Here is a 14,299-nt window from a genome sequence, read left to right on the forward strand (position 1 = left end):
CCTCCCCTCCTCCTAGGACCCACCAAAGGGGCGCCGAGGCGCTCCTCTTCTCGGCTGCCCGCCTGGAAGGCCGCTCCGCCTCGATCACCATGGGTGGCCGGAAGGATGACGACGCCGCCGGCCATTCTCTCCCCTCCCTTTCCCTTCCAACTCCTTCCCCACGATCTGCCCGACCTCACCCACCTTTTTTCGCCGCCCAGGTCCGCCGGAGACCGCCGCCCTCGTCGTTTGTCCGGGAGCGCCGGCGGAAGAGAAGCCGACTGGAGGAGCTGCTGCCGGGCTGGGCGTGCCCCTGGACCACGCCGAGCCCTCCCCTGCACAGCCCCAGGGCGCCACCACTCGCCGGAGCCTTGTTGTCAACCAACGCCACCCGCCGGTGAGTCCCCGCCCGTCGCTGTTTCTTCGTCCGCTCGTGTATGCGTGCTCGAGGGGAGGAGGACGTCCCCCGTGTGATGCATGGGCCGACTGTGGCCTGTGCGGCCATGCAAATGGGCCCCGCCTCGGGCCCTCCCTCGCCCCTTTTATTTTTTCCTTTCTTTTTTCCCTCCCTCCACCTGGAAAACCACCTGGGCCGGCCCACTTCGCACCCCCTACGCGGCCCAGGAGTTTCCCGCCCGCTTTTGAAATTTTGAATTTGCTGTTTATTTGTTATTAAACCAGTGGTACTCTTTTGAGAATAAGTAAAGTTTTACTCACCCAAATCGAGTGAAACAAATTGCGTTAGAACCATATTTTCTTTAGCTTTCCAATGCCACCGGTCCCATATTTTTAAGATTTTTATAAGAGTTTTGGCATATGTATCTTTCTCTATGTATGATTCAGATTCAAATTAATTTCTAAATTTGAAAAATTAACCTTTTTGAGTGAATCCAATTTTATTAGCCTCGTTTTAGTACTGACCATATATAATAATTAGTGTTAAACCCTGTTCATAATTTTTGGTTACTATTTGTGCTAAGTGTGTGTCACATGAAATGTTGTACCAAAACTTTTGCTTACTTAAAATCCTTGACTACCTCTTCTTTTTAAAAAAGGTCAACCTATGTTTCCTACTTGCAAAACAAAACCCTCTGACACTTAAACCAAGTTTTAATTGTTTTGCTTAAGATTTCAAATGTTGGGGTATATGGTTTACTTTCTATTTTTGGTGTAGTTGTTTTAAAAATAAAAGAGAGAAATGATTTCTACCTCTTCAAAAATGTTTGAAAATAAAGGATGTATGTTTTTGAGGCCAAAGCATTGCACTATTATTCTTGATAGTGTTATCTACTAGGGGATGTTTAATCCATGCCTTGGTGATAACCATAGAGGCAATTGCTCATTTGTGAAGCTTTCATGCTTTTATCAAGTGAAATAAATGGGTTTTCTTTTGAAAAGTTTTTTGAAATAACTATAAGTCCTTAGTATGATAGCCCTTAGTTGAGTGGTTAGTTTCTGATTGTTGCATGTTTGTTTTATTGGTGCAATGTGTTGATTGTGTTTTTATTCTATTTTCCGGTGATAGATGCGAACAATTCCGGGGAAGAAGAAGAAGTGGTTCAGACGAGGATTTTCTTTATATTGTTGGAATTCTTATTTGATGGAGTGGAAGAAGTCCAGGGACAAATGAGCCAACCAAGGCAAGCCATCTTTTGATCTCTTGCTATTAATCCTTGTTGTTGTGTTCATTGTTCCATTATACTTGGTTCCTTGTATCTTGCTTTATGATTGGTCCTCTACTCTATGCATACTTACTCCCAAGTATGTTGAACCCCTTGTTGACGTTATGCACACTTACTCCCAAGAATGTTGAATCCCTTGTTGATGTTATGCATGCTTAACCTAATCATGTATGTCCCCTTATGTTCATCTTCTTAGTGGTATGATGATTAACATCATGACCCTTGTTGAATCCTCCTACTTTTGTTGTCCCTATACATGCTTACCCTTAAGCATGTATGACCCCCTTTTGACACCACAATCATCATATCCTTAGTGGTGTGATGGTTAGCATCATGCCCTTGTTGATAGCTCAGTTCTCCACAATAAAACCTTAGGTTGGGAAACCCCGATGTTTTATGTTTTGGAAAGACTTTGAAAAACTTTGGGAAGATGTTGACTTGCCCAAGTGTTGTTTCAAGAGAAAGGTCTTGATGTTTCGAAAAGTGATACATGGTTGGTTGTTGAAAAACAAAGGAAGTGTGGGTAAAATGCTTTTAAAAGAGCACTGCGTATAAGTGTTCGCCATACCAACTTTACTACCGCAACCACACTATCCAAAGTGGGCACGGGCTTAGTCCGTAGTTTGTTGAAATTGACTTGAGACACCTTCACAACTCTCTAGGAGGGTCACTATGACCTCTAACACCGGGTTGCGCTCTGAAGGTGGGAATACATTGCATTAACTTGCAGCCGGACGATTACTGAGGGTCTTCTGTCATGGTGCCGGAGATACGCTCAAAAGGAGGTATGCTGCCGGGGTTATCCTACCAAAAAAAAAGATGGAACACGGGTTGCTGAAATTTGCCCATCTGCGCCTAATATCGCCGCCGCGGCTCCGCTCCCGCTGCCGCTGCCATGCCTCGTCTCGCGTCGAGCTCGTGGTACTGCCGCGTCTCGGGCACGGGGTACCGCGGCGTCCGCGCGCGCCCCAAAGGTATGTATTACGCGGAGATACGTGACGGCGGCGAGCAAATCGGCCTCAGCACCTACGAGACCGCGCACGAGGCCGCGCGCGCGTACGACGCCGTGGCGTGGCGGCTCGGGCGCCCGCGATCGTCGATGAATTTCCATGACGTGTGGACGCGCCAGCAGGCCGAGGATCTCGCGCCGCCGCCGTACATCGTTAGACAGGAGGAACAGCGTCGCCGCGAGACGGAGCGCCGTTTGCGCATCGCAGAGCGGGACGAGCGCGCGGCGCGCGAGTGGGCGGCCCGCTTCCCCGAGGACGTTGCCGCCGAGAATGAGCACTTCCGCAGACGGAGGGCGGAGAAGGCGACGAGGCGGGCTGCGAAGAAGGAGGACCGTGCACGACGGAGGGTGGAGAAGGCGACGAAGCGGGCCTTCATCGAAGCGCAGCTCGCCGGTCCGACCACCATTGGCGAGGACGACCCCCATTGGATTGACCTCTTCTCGTCGGATCCGGTGTCGGGCACGACACTGGACTCGTCAGATGTCGAGTTATAGTTTAGTTTTATCGCACTACTTTGTAAAAATATGAACTACGGAGTATCTATCAAGCTAATTTTATCCTATTTTATGTCTATTTCTAGTCTTTGTTTGATCTTCCGTTTTACTGCACTCAATTTTTCATTATATTCTGTTTTTGGCGCTGCATTATAGCGCCTCTGAAAATACGTTGTTTCAGCCCTGAATTTGGCCGCCATAGTCTTCAGCTTCCGGTGAAGCTATTGCTGGCTCCATGCGCAGCATCAGCCCACAGCGCCAAAATATAGAGCCACTACTGGAGTTACTGTAATATGTTTGTCAGAAGGAGCTTACCTAATTAGTGAAAAAGATGTTTAGCGTGGGATTCGAAAAGAAGATCTTCATTTTTTTCCTAGCGATCCTAGTTCAGACTTTTGATTGTGTTGGCTAGTGCATGAAGCTTGACACCTGTATTATGTGATCCTGATTTGAGGATAAGAACACCTTTAGCTTGCATTGCTAATGGTGTCTACTGCAGCAGTGGCGTACCTTCAATGGAGACTGATGCAAGAGAGTTGGTACTGGTGAGCCTGCACCTGACATCATCGTGCCACCTGAAGTAGGTGTTGTATTGGGATTAGACTGATAAGCATAGCACCTTGCAAAGAACAAGATGCTGCTAGTGTTGGTTAACGTAATTTTACGCCAAAAGTCATGTAGGCTCAACATGTGTCGTACCTAGTTTGGATATTGTGTTGTTACCCTTTGGTGGTTTGGTGTTTGTCCAACAGAGAAAGCTACTCTTTTCCCGTGTAAGTGTTATTATGTGAACAAAAGTTGTATGTACATATATATCGGTTAGAGAACCAAGATTGCATATTCTTGCCTGGTTATAACACATAAGTCATAATAACAATTAAAGAGAAAAGGAACATTTGCCTTTGCAATGTGATTGTGCCAAGTAGATTATACAACCAACCACAAACATTACAGGTCAACAGCCAAACGCATGCGAAAGTCCTAAGGTAAGCTCCATAATACATGTTGAAACCAAAAGCCTAGAAACCATACGAAAGGTAGCTCCACATCACAGTTCCACGACAACAGCATACTGATCATAAAACATATATCAAGTCAGGACAGCTGCACCACTAGGTAAGCATCCATGGGGTCTGGCTCAAGAGCGAAGACTGTGTGAATGCTGCAAAATGTGGCTCTTGCTTCACCCCACCCATACATCTTATCATGGAACCTTACAAAATCAGCATGAATCATCTTGACATAAACATAGCTCCTCTCGCCATGCTGATGGGATTGAACAATGCGCCAGTTGCAGTGCTTCAGCTTGTCAAACAGTATGCAGGAGGTGACGAAGCATGTTGGCTGGTCTTTTGTAGTGACAATGGCTTGGGGTAGCTAGTCCTGTGAACCACCCAACTGGATCTTTAGAGCTTGAAGGACAGTCCGTGCCATATAAGCTACCGTTGTTGACTTCAGCTCAGGTTCAGGTGAATGACAGCTGACATCTTGTCCTAGAGATGCAGATCCTTCTTGATCAGATTCAGCGGAATCATCACCACTACTTACAGGTGCATCAGGTTCTACAGAAGGCACATCAGGTACATGCTCCAGTTCATAGGAGTCGGGTGGGACAACACCGTTTGCTGAAATCTCTACAATACCAGCTCCAGGTAGATCACCAGTCTCTACAGAGGGTAACACCAATATCCACTTCAGAGGATTCTCGTGGCACGACACCTTTCGCTAGAGGCTCTACCCTACTAGCTCCAGGTCCACCACCAGTTAGTATTGTGGGCATAGTCATGACAGGTTCTACCAATACAAAACCTCCTTCGGGTGGCATGACAACTTCGGGTGCAGGATCATCAGTAGCAACTCCAGCATCAGCACCAGTTAAATCGGTCTTGACAATAGGTAAACCGTTTTGCTCCAGTTCAGAGAATTCCTGTGGCACGACACCGTTCACTTGAGGCTCTACACTAGCAGCTCCAGCTGCACCACCAGTTTCTACAGCAGGGGGTAAACCCAATCCACGACCTTCTTCATGTGGCACGATGATGCCTGGTATAGGCTCATCAGTACCAGGTCCAGCTGCATCAGTCTCCATAGACAGTAAACAAGGTAGCGTCGGAGGTTTAAAAGACTGGCATGCCATTTCACCTTTGTCATCAGACAATATAGAGTTTTCTTCAACTCTATGTTTCTGCAATAATAAGAACATGAACATAAATTAGACCAGAGCATCTAGCCATCTAACAGGGGCAGCGGCAAAACAAGCGTCGGTCCATATGTTTACCTTGTCATCTGGGATATCAGAACACACAGATTTAGAAGTCATTTCACATAGCATCCACTTTTTCGTTCCTTCCCCTACGTCCATCTGGAATAAGTAATACTATTGATCACATAAAACTAATTAATCAAATATATGCATATGTTGAGAAGTTTGCACGGCAAATTGTGAATTTTGCTTTCATCACCTACAAATCGTCGTTCTATATATTTACCTTGTCATCTGGGATATCAGAAGTCACAGAATGAGAAGTCATTTCACTAAGTATCGGTTTTTTTGGCTCTTTCCCCTCCATCCATCTGCAATAAGAAGTACTATTGATCACATAAAGCCAATTCATTGAATATATGCATATGTTGAGAAGTTTGCACAACAAAATGTGGATTCTACTTCCAATCACCAAGTAATCTCGTGAGAAATGCATGATCAAGATATGTTTCTCCCTCTTGATCAACATCTGCATCTCCATTAAGACTAATCATCGTGCGATGGCGCTCTTCAGAAGAGCGCATACACTTCCAATCACCAGACATGCAAAAAATTGTTGATTCTAGTAATGCTTAATCAGCAGTGGCCATGGAATGACCACAAATCGACCAAGAAAAAAAAATCATCAGCCTACTGACCACCAGGCAAAACAAACTAGGCCCATACATGGCCTCACAAATCATCATCAAACATCGATCAAACTAGCAAGTTTGAACATGGATTCCTAATTCATTTTCTGATAAAGTGAGTATATTAATATCGAAAGATATTGATTACACTGAGCCTCTGCAACAATGCAATACCTTACTGGTAGTACGGATGCACATGGATTCCTAATACTCCCTCTGTTCGGTTTTAATTAGTCGACGCGAGGGAGAGAAGAAAATGAACTGTCGATGCTTTCAGCTAGAGTCAATTAAATACGAACAGAGGAAGTACGTAGTAATATTGACAAATATCCGGATCTAGTCTAAAAAAAAATTGGCATGTAAATCCTAGTAGTCTACTAAACTAGGATCAATTCCCTAGATTAGGGTTGAAAGCAGCGTCCGCGAATCGTCCAGCAAAGCAGAAAATTAGAGCAAATAGTTGTTGAGATTAGAGCAGATTTAAAACACCCGCACTGAAACTAGCTAGCCCGCTACCCACCCCGCTTGACACCCTTCCCTAGATGTGAATCTACACCAAATATTCAAACAAGGATGAGCAACCGCCAATAAAATTTTATCCGCATCATCATCTCTACCATACACAAGGGTATGGTGATTTCACATACAGCCATTGTTACCGCGGGACGGGGATGAGTGATGCGCCGCGGAGAAGGTGCCTCACGCCTCTGTCGCCGCCGCCGTTGAAGAAGAAGTCGAAGCCGCGCGATTGTGGTCCGTCACCGATATGGAGGTGGAGCTACTAGGGAAGAGGTGGAGGTGGAGGTGGAGAGGGAGTGATGGTTTTGTAACACCCCAAATTTCAAAACAAAGAGAAAATGAATATCCTTTTTCCAAAAATGTGAACCAACAAAAACTTTTCTTACATAGAGTGCTATGCATAGTGCTCATACCTAATAGTTGTGTTTTGCCATGATGAGTGTTAATATGCTTATGGGATAAACCCTAAAACCCTAAAGTGATCAAGTGAAGATCACAAATCAAATAAAATAAAAGAGAAAGAAATCAAATAAGAAAAATCCTAAACCCTAACCTTCTCAAAAATCATTGGGACCTTTTTTGAGAAACCTAAAATAAAGAAAAAGACATATGTGGGCATGTAGCCCTAATGTGTAAATTTTGAACTCTACCTTTCTTACTTTGCTAAATGGTGGTGAACCTTTGCAAAACTTACTAAACCCTAAACCTCATCCCTCTTGGCACCCATCTTTGGAAAACCAAAATAAAAAGAAAAGATCTTAATTAAGAAAAAGGCATATGCAAGCCTATGGCTACTTTTTGAAAATGATGAGCTTTGCTTTGTCTACCTTGAGTAGATGAATTGAAATACCTCAACACACTCAACAAAGCACTTACCAACCAATTCAAGTAAGAAACAAAATAAAATCAAACATATGCATAGAGGCATATGTGGCACTTAGCCAAATTATCAAATCTTGACCTAGGCACTTCCATTGCCTCAAAATGGTGTGAACCTTTCACCCAACTCAATATAACACCAAATAAACCTCACTCTTGTCAAAATGAAGCAAAGAAAAATAAAGGAATAAAGGTTAGAAAATCACAAAACCCTCACATATGGTTTATGCCATTTTTCTAAATCTTTGACCTAGACCATTTTCGTCTTCACCATTAGTTGTAATATGATACTAAGCACTTATTACAACTTTTGGAATCAAAGAAACACAATTCAAATCAATTTCAAACTCAAATCGTGAGCACATGTGATATTGGTCAAATCTGCCAATTTCAGTCTGGTCACTACTTTGAGCCCTTGCAATTCAATTTTTCCAAACTAAACTTTCTCAAATCTTTGCACCTCATCCAAGAGCACATCAAGGTGAACAACTTTGGTAAAGACCACCATGCCAAATTCACTTTGTATAAAATTCTATGCTCATGTAAAGTTGGAACTTTTTATTATGAGGAACAATCTCACACTTAGCAATTTTGCAATTCTTTGAATTTGGAAATTCCACCACCACACCTCATTCTCTCTGATCAAATACAACTCAACCAAATACCACTTTTCCAAATCTTGCAACCATTTGAACCCATTCAAATTTGGGCAAAAGTTGCAAATTACAAATGTGTATTAAATAGAAACACTATGCAAATAGTGATCTACACTAAGCTACTGCCCCAAATCACTCTCCCTTGGTCCCTTGCCCCCTCTCACCCTATCCCATGCACAGCAGCCCTAAGGGAGGAGGCCAAACCTACCCTAGCCAAGCCACGCCGACCCATGCCACCATGTCGCGCCACCTCCTCCTCCCCTCCTCTCTGGCCATGACCACCATGCCTATGAGCTCCATAGCACCACCCTACCTCGACTAGCCTCACCACTTGTCAAGAAGGACGATGCCACCGCCGGGAACGGACGCGTCCAGAGCTGCCCAAAGCATGCCATGGACGTCGCACCAGCACGCGCACGGGTAACCCAGAGCACGTGCTGCACCGACAGGCCACGCCTCCCCTGGACCCCCTGGCTGCACGACAAGCCTCGCCGCCGCGACACCAGCCCGCCAGACAAGCTCCTCTGCCCGCGCAAGCTCTGTCGCCAACGACCACCGCGCGTATTAATGTCTACGGGAGCTTCTATTCTTGTAGACAGTGTTGGGCCTCCAAGAGCAGAGGTTTGTAGAATAGCAGCAAGTTTCCCTTAAGTGGATCACCCAAGGTTTATCGATCTCTGGGAGGAAGAGGTCAAAGATATCCCTCTCAAGCAACCCTGCAACCACAAAGCAAGAAGTCTCTTGTGTCCCCAACACACCTAATAGGTGCACTAGTTCGGCGAAGAGATAGTGAAATACAGGTGGTATGAATAAATATGAGCAGTAGCAACAGCACCAGAAAAGTGCTTTGCTGTCCAGGACTGGCGTGTGGTTGATGGTGGTAATATTGCAGTAAGTAGAGATGCAGTAGAACAGTAAACAAGCAGCGATAGCAGTATTTGCGAACAAGGCCTAGGGATTATACTTTCACTAGTGGACACTCTCAACATTGATCACATAACAGAATAGATAAATGCTAGACTCTACACCCTCTTGTTGGATGATGAACACCACTAATTGCGTAGGATTACACGAACCCTCAATGCCGGAGTTAACAAGCTCCACAATATTCAATGTTCATATTTAAATAACCTTAGAGTGCATGATAGATCAACATAACCAAATAGATCACATCAATGCCATCATAGTAATAGTTAACTTCATAATCTACAAGAGATCACAATCATAAACTACGCCAAGTACTATATGATGCACACACTGCCACCTTTACACCATGCAGGAGGAATAGAGTACTTTAATAACATCACTAGAGTAGCACATAGATGAATAGTGATACAAAACTCATATGAATCTCAATCATGTAAGGCAGCTCATGAGATCATTGTATTGAAGTACATAGGAGTGAGATTAACCACATAGCTACCGGTACAGCCCCGAGCCTCGATGGAGAACTACTCCCTCCTCATGGGAGACAGCAGTGGTGATGAAGATGGCGGTGGCGTCGATGGAGAAGCATTCCGGGGGCACTTCCCCATCCCGGCGGCGTGCCGGAACAGAGACTCCTGTCCCCCAGATCTTGGCTTCGCGATGGCGGTGGCTCTGGAAGGTTTCTCGTACCGTGGCTTTTCCGTGTCGATGTTTTAGGTCAGGGACCTTTTTATAGGCGAAGAGGCGGAGTCGGAGGGGCGACGAGGCGATGACACAATAGGGGGGCGCGGCCCAGGCCCTTGCCGTGCCACCCTGTCATCTGGGGCCCCTGTGGCCCCCCTCTGGCGGCTCTCGGGTGTTCTGGATGCTTCCGGGGATTCTAAGATGCTGGGCGTTGATTTCGTCCAATTCCGAGAATATTTCCTTACTAGGATTTCTGAAACCAAAAACAGCAGAAAACATGAACTGGCACTTCGGCATCTCGTCAATAGGTTAGTTCCGGAAAACGCATAAATATGACATAAAGTATGCATAAAACATGTAGATATCATCAATAATGTGGCATGGAACATAATAAATTATCGATACGTCGGAGACGTATCAGCATCCCCAAGCTTAGTTTCTGCTCGTCCCGAGCAGGTAAACGATAACAAAGATAATTTCTGGAGTGACATGCCATCATAACCTTGATCATACTATTGTAAGCATATGCAATGAATGCAGCGATCAAAGCAATGGTAATGACATGAGTAAACAAATAAATCATATAGCAAAGACTTTTCATGAATAGTACTTGATGCGTGCAGTTGACACGTCCGTTGGGAACCCCAAGAGGAAGGTGTGATGCGCACAGCGGCAAGTTTCCCTCAGTAAGAAACCAAGGTTTAATCGAACCAGTAGGAGTCAAGAAGCACGTTGAAGGTTGATGGCGGCGGGATGTAGTGCGGCGCAACACCAGAGATTCCGGCGCCAACGTGGAACCTGCACAACACAACCAAAGTACTTTGCCCCAACGAAACAGTGAGGTTGTTAATCTCACCGGCTTGCTGTAACAAAGGATTAGATGTATAGTGTGGATGATGATTGTTTGCAGAAAACAGTAGAAACGATATTGCGATAGATTGTATTTCAGTATAGAGAATTGGACCGGGGTCCACAGTTCACTAGAGGTGTCTCTCCCATAAGATAAACAGCATGTTGGGTGAACAAATTACAGTTGGGCAATTGACAAATAAAGAGGGCATGACCATGCACATACATATTATGATGAGTATTGTGAGATTTAATTGGGCATTATGACAAAGTACATAGACCGCTATCCAGCATGCATCTATGCCTAAAAAGTCCACCTTCAGGTTATCATCCGAACCCCCTCCAGTATTAAGTTGCTAACAACAGACAATTGCATTAAGTATTGCGCGTAATGTAATCAATAACTACATCCTCGAACATAGCACCAATGTTTTATCCCTAGTGGCAACAGCACATCCATAATCTTAGAGATTTCTGTCACTTCCCCAGATTCACGGAGACATGAACCCACTATCGAGCATAAATACTCCCTCTTGGAGTTACAAGCATCTACTTGGCCAGAGCATCTACTAGTAACGGAGAGCATGCAAGATCATAAACAACACATAGACATAAATTGATAATCAACATAACATAGTATTCTCTATTCATCGGATCCCAACAAACGCAACATATAGAATTACAGATAGATGATCTTGATCATGTTAGGAAGCTCACAACACCCGACCATTAAGCACAATGAGGAGAAGACAACCATCTAGCTACTGCTATGGACCCATAGTCCGGGGGTGAACTACTCACTCATCACTCCGGAGGCGACCATGGCGGCGTAGAGTCCTCAGGGAGATGATTCCCCTCTCCGGCGTGGTGCCGGAGGCGATCTCTGAATCCCCGAGATGGGATTGGCGGCGGCGGCGACTCTCGAAGGTTTTCCGTATCGTGGCTCTCGGTGCGGGGGTTTCGCGACGGAGGCTTTAAGTAGGCAGAAGGGCAGGGTCGGGGGCCACACGAGGGCCCCACACCACAGGTCGGCGCGGCCAAGGGCCGGGCCGCGCCGCCCTAGGGTGTGGCCGCCTCGTGGCCCCACTTCGTCTCCTCTTCGGTCTTACGGAAGCTTCGTGGCAAAATAGGACCCCGGGCGTTGATTTCGTCCAATTCGAGAATATTTCGTTACTAGGATTTACGAAACCAAAAACAGCAGAAAAGCAAAGAATGGCTCTTCGGCATCTTGTTAATAGGTTAGTTCCAGAAAATGCACGAATATGACATAAAGTGTGCATAAAACATGTAGATATCATCAATAATGTGGCATGGAACATAAGAAATTATCGATACGTCGGAGACGTATCAGCATCCCCAAGCTTAGTTCTGCTCATCCCGAGCAGGTAAAACGATAACAAAGATAATTTCTGGAGTGACATGCCATCATAACCTTGATCATACTATTTGTAAAGCATATGTAGTGAATGCAGCGATCAAAACAATGTAAATGACATGAGTAAACAAGTGAATCATAAAGCAAAGACTTTTCATGAATAGTACTTCAAGACAAGCATCAATAAGTCTTGCATAAGAGTTAACTCATAAAGCAATAATTCAAAGTAAAGGCATTGAAGCAACACAAAGGAAGATTAAGTTTCAGCGGTTGCTTTCAACTTGCAACATGTATATCTCATGGATAATCGTCAACATAGAGTAATATAATAAGTGCAATATGCAAGTATGTAGGAATCAATGCACAGTTCACACAAGTGTTTGCTTCTTGAGGTGGAGAGAAATAGGTGAACTGACTCAACAATAAAAGTAAAAGAATGATCCTCCATAGAGGAAAGCATCGATTGCTATATTTGTGCTAGAGCTTTTATTTTGAAAACATGAAACAATTTTGTCAACGGTAGTAATAAACCATATGAGTTATGTAAATTATATCTTACAAGTTGCAAGCCTCATGCATAGTATACTAATAGTGCCCGCACCTTGTCCTAATTAGCTTGGACTACCGGATCATCGCAATACACATGTTTTAACCAAGTGTCACAATGGGGTACCTCCATGCCGCCTGTACAGAGGTCTAAGGAGAAAGCTCGCATTTTGGATTTCTCGCTATTGATTATTCTCAACTTAGACATCCATACCGGGACAACATGGACAACAGATAATGGACTCCTCTTTAATGCATAAGCATGTGGCAACAATTATTATTCTCATATGAGATTGAGGATATATGTCCAAAACTGAAACTTCCACCATGAATCATGGCTTTAGTTAGCGGCCCAATGTTCTTCTCTAACAATATGCATGCTTAACCATAGGGTGGTAGATCTCTCTTACTTCAGACAAGACGGACATGCATAGCAACTCACATGATATTCAACAAAGAATAGTTGATGGCGTCCCCAGAAACATGGTTATCGCACAACAAGCAACTTAATAAGAGATAAAGTGCATAAGTACATATTCAATACCACAATAGTTTTTAAGCTATTTGTCCCATGAGCTATATATTGCAAAAGCGAATGATGGAATTTTAAAGGTAGCACTCAAGCAATTTACTTTGGAATGGCGGAGAAATACCATGTAGTAGGTAGGTATGGTGGACACAAATGGCATAGTGGTTGGCTCAAGTATTTTGGATGCATGAGAGGTAATCCCTCTCGATACAAGGTTTAGGCTAGCAAGGTTATTTGAAACAAACACAAGGATGAACCGGTGCAGCAAGACTCACATAAAATACATATTGTAAACATTATAAGACTCTACACCGTCTTCCTTGTTGTTCAAAACTCAATACTAGAAATTATCTAGACCTTAGAGAAACCAAATATGCAAACCAAATTTTAGCATGCTCTATGTATTTCTTCATTAATGGGTGCAAAGTATATGATGCAAGAGCTTAAACATGAGCACAACAATTGCCAAGTATCACATTATCCAAGACATTATAGCAAATTACTACATGTATCATTTTCCAATTCCAACCATATAACAATTTAACGAAGAAGAAACTTCGCCATGAATATTATGAGTAAAGCCTAAGGACATACTTGTCCATATGCTACAGCGGAGCGTGTCTCTCTCCCACAAAGTAAATGCTAGGATCCATTTTATTCAAACAAAACAAAAACAAAAACAAACCGACGCTCCAAGCAAAGCGCATAAGATGTGATGGAATAAAAATATAGTTTCAGGGGAGGAACCTGATAATGTTGTCGATGAAGAAGGGGATGCCTTGGGCATCCCCAAGCTTAGACGCTTGAGTCTTCTTGATATATGCAGGGGTGAACCACCGGGGCATCCCCAAGCTTAGAGCTTTCACTCTCCTTGATCATATTGCATCATACTCCTCTCTTGATCCTTGAAAACTTCCTCCACACCAAACTTAGAACAATTCATTAGAGGGTTAGTGGACAATAAAAATTAACATGTTCAGAGGTGACACAATCATTCTTAACACTTCTGGACATTGCATAAAGCTACTGGATATTAATGGATCAAAGAAATTCATCCAACATAGCAAAAGAGGCAATGCGAAATAAAAGGCAGAATCTGTCAAAACAGAACAGTTCGTATTGACGAATTTTATCGGGGCACCAGACTTGCTCAAATGAAAATGCTCAAATTGAATGAAAGTTGCGTACATATCTGAGGATCACTCACGTAAATTGGCATAATTTTCTGAGTTACCTACAGAGAAAACAGCCCAGATTCGTGACAACAAAGAAATCTGT

This window comes from Lolium perenne, chromosome 6 (assembly GCF_019359855.2).
Source record: "Lolium perenne isolate Kyuss_39 chromosome 6, Kyuss_2.0, whole genome shotgun sequence".
Taxonomy (NCBI): Eukaryota; Viridiplantae; Streptophyta; class Magnoliopsida; order Poales; family Poaceae; genus Lolium; species Lolium perenne.